Raw genomic sequence first — 3,995 nt, 5'->3', positions numbered from 1 at the left:
GGGTAGAGCTAACCTTTAGCCAAACATAGCAGGAATCAATAGAGTCTGTTTTTCATCCCTGAACTCATAGGTATCCTGTAAACTTCAGCTGACCTGGTATCATTCTAGAATGGGCCAGAAATCCTGGGTTCTCCCCAAGTCTGAGTTGTACTGTTTAAGCTGCATCAAAAGGAAGCAACCCACAATTTGTACTTCAGGACCAATAACTATTAAATCGAAGGAATAAGTTCTGGAGGCTATAGTGATAAAAGAAGGGAAACTTGTTTAGCTTTACAGCAACTTTTCATTCCTGTGCAGATATGTGCATCTTGAACATTTCAAAAGTACAAAGGCACAGCTCCAAAAACAATAATATAAACCAGATGTTCATATTGTTAATCTCACCAGATGGAAACAAACATTTACTTTTTCTCAGAAGATAGTGTACATTTTGGAGCACTCCCTAAAGATGACACTTACATGTGGTCGGGTTTGAGGGGCAAGACTGTAGGTGGGAGAATATTGTATTGCTAATTTGCACTTCAATTGAATCCCACCAGGTAAGACCCACTGGCTTGGGCAAATGCTGTGGTACTCATCCACCATCTCCATTAACAGGGCAGCCTCAGAGATCTAAGTCCAGATCCAATAACAGCTAATGATTTTTAGCACTTACTGTGTGCCAGGCACTGTTCTACGTCCTTTCACTTGTATTTATTCATCTAATCCTCCATAACCTCATGAGGTAGATGCTATGTTTTTTTTTTCTTTTCTTCGAGACAGAGTCTCACTCTGTCACCCAGGCTGAAGTGCAGTGCCACAATCTCAGCTCACTGCAACCTCCCCTTCCTGGGTTCAAGCAATGCTCTTGCCTCAGCCTCCCCAGTAGCTGGGATTACAAGTATGTGCCACCGTGCCAGTCTTATTTTTGTATTTTTAGCAAAGACAGGGTTTCACCATGTTGGCCAGGCTGGTCTCAAACTCCTGACCTCTAGTGATCCATCCTCCTTGACCTCCCAAAGTGCTGGGATTACAGGCGTGAGCCACTGTGCCCAGTCGAGGTAGATGCTATTATATCCTCATTTTACAAATGAAGAAGTTGAGACACAGAGAGATTAAGTAACTTGTCCAAGTTACACAGCTCCAGAGCTTGTGCTCTGAAGCGCCTGGGTAGGAGTGTCCAATGGAGAGAATACAGTCATGGGTTCTTGGTTTCTGTTTCTGGTCAGGCCAATAAATCTCCTTCCTCATCCCATTTTACCACTATGACTAGAGACAGAAACTAAAAACCATCGCTTCAGGCTGCTAAAAGCCCCAAACAAAACAAAACAAAACAAAACAAAATAGCAACAAAATAAGGCAGGTTGGACAAGCTTGCTAGACCACAGCACATATTTTGCAAAGCTCCAAGACGGCCAGTCAGCTACAAGTTGACTGAGGTCTAAAACCCTCGGTGACTGGATCCCTTAGAGAATTATTCTAGGATTTGAGACCCCACTGCCAGACTCAAAATCCAGAGGGAAAGACAAAACCAAGAGTGGGACCTGCCATCCACTCTGAAGTGGCCATGAAAAAGTCCTGGCCTTTGGAGACTCTCAAAATCAAAGCTGTTTTGGAGCCAGATCAGGCTTCCTGGGTTTTTTTCCCGGCTATAATTTCATAAAATTCATTAATAGTTCTTCAAATGTTAATAGTTTCACTACAATTAAGGTTAGGGGAGATCTCCTGGTCAAGTCAATTTGAAAAAAAACAACATTCTGTTGAAGATACATAATGAATCATAATTAACGTGAATCTATTAAAGGTTTATAGATGTCCTACAGTAAAGAAACGTGTTTAATGTTGTTTAAGCTAGCATTTCCCAAACTTGCACCCCTTAACATATCATGGAATATCATCTGGGACTAGCGCTCCAGAATGAAGTTGAACAGTGGCATCTCAAGACAGGGGTGGAAAGGTATAGATGCTCTCTGGTCTGCCATGTCTTAAAAACATTCCACAAAACCCGTTACAGCCCCTATATCCCCGCTTCCTGGGCCTGGCACCAGGAGGGCCTTCTCCTCTGAAAAATTTGGCAGGGTGAGGGCTCTGAGACTGGCATTGCATAATCCCAGGCCTAGGCTCAGCCTCCTAAGTCCCATTGGACTTTTCTATCCAACAGCTTGGTGTGTGGCCCTAAGCAACTTGAAAATGAGCCTTTCAGTTCTGATCCACAAACCAGGGGGCAAGACATTTTGTTTGGATCTTCAGATCTTTGGCAGCCTTCCATATAAGTGGTTCCTCAATAAGCAATGAATCACGAACATCCATTATGGACAGGAGCAACTGGGTAATAATAGAACAGACACATGCTGTCCTTATGGCTTTTTCTTCAAAAGAGGGGGAGCTAAACTGAATTAAGTTCGTTCCCACAGTATGTTACTCAGTGTTTCTTAGGGTATGAGAAACCTGGAAATTACAAAGCAAGCCAAAAATGAATTGCTCTTTGGTTAAGTCACACAACTCATTGTTAAATTCCTCTGCTACCAAACACAGCATCTCATTCCCAGTCTATCAAAGATCACCAAACCAGGCAGTAGCCACCCTACAAATATATTATCTACTGTTCCATCCAACCAAGGATCTCAGAGCTTTTTAAAAGTGCAAACTGATTAGGACATTCATCTTACTGGAAAAGAACTGTTCACAGGCTAGCGCTGTTGTCTTAGGACATCATTCTTTGCTAGGGAAGGTGGAAATTAGGACTGACTTTTATAGCTGCTATAGTGCTCATGAAGATCGTTAATGACACTTTGTGTTTGTTAAGGTGAAGTTATCAATACATGAAAACTTCTTATTAGACTGTGACAATAATGACCTAAAGCTGTTATTATAACAAGTGAAAACCGTACAATGAAAGGGAGGATAGCTATGTGGCCTTGACGTGGTTTCTGTATTTCCATGGCTTTAGTTTCCTCATATAAAAAGAGGATTGAAGAAGAAACTCATTAAACTTCTTTTAAGCTCTGAATTTCTATGAATATATCATAGCCTGGTATAAAATTTGAAATATCCCATGATATAGAATTACATAATTTGTACTGAACTTTTCATGTGTGTTTGCCTTAACTCCTCAGAGGAATGGTAGGCTCCTCAAGGGCAGAGCTGGTACTGCCTTTTCCCATACCTCTTTGTTGAGTGGCTTGTACTAAGTCAGTTCTGTTCTCTACTAAGCCTCCAGGCATAGCACCATGGCTGGCCCATCACTGGTGCTCAATAAATACTTGTTGACCAGCTAACATAAGAAGAATCACAATTCTGCCTTCACTATGCCACTGAAACTTCTCACCCAGAATCCATTAACCTCCTAATATTCCAGCCAAACAGCCTCCTCTTGGTCCTCATTAATCTTGACCTGTCTGGAACTTGGGATACCATAGAATTCAATCTTCTGCTTTTTTCTTAGCCTTCTGTACATGTCTCAAGGGGCTTGACTACTGATAGCTCTTTTAAGGAAAACAGCCTTTTCTGAAGATGTGGGCTGGACTTCTTCCATCACATTTTATAGCCCCTGAACCCTCAACCACAGCATTGATCATCAGGTGGTTTCCTGATCCCAGGTGCCTGGCTTGAAGTTCAATTTCCTGAAGTCTTTGGTCGAGAGTTGCCTGTACTACAGGCATGAAAAAGTCTAGGCTTTTGGCTAGCAAGTGGAGAAATAGAGAGGAACTGGCCCAGGCATTCACCAACAATATCGACAGGTCAAACATGATATCAGGGTCAGCAGGAGGGCCACATTGGAGCAAAGTCAGGAAATCAGGAAACTCTTTGAACAACACCAGGTACCCTCCACATGCTTAGTCCTGCCAATCAAAAGTAGCAGGGAGACTAAAGGTAGTAGTGACAAGGTGGCTGCCAGGGCCTGCTATGTTGGCCTAGTCCATCTACTCAGTCTTCATGAACACAAGGCAGTGGGTGGGTAGACATGCAGTATTATCAGAACACTTTCTACTTCTACATCCCTGTGACTTGAAGAT

Source organism: Mandrillus leucophaeus, unplaced genomic scaffold (genome assembly GCF_000951045.1).
Source record: "Mandrillus leucophaeus isolate KB7577 unplaced genomic scaffold, Mleu.le_1.0 Scaffold60, whole genome shotgun sequence".
In the NCBI taxonomy this organism is placed as follows: Eukaryota; Metazoa; Chordata; class Mammalia; order Primates; family Cercopithecidae; genus Mandrillus; species Mandrillus leucophaeus.
This window is presented reverse-complemented; position numbering follows the sequence as displayed.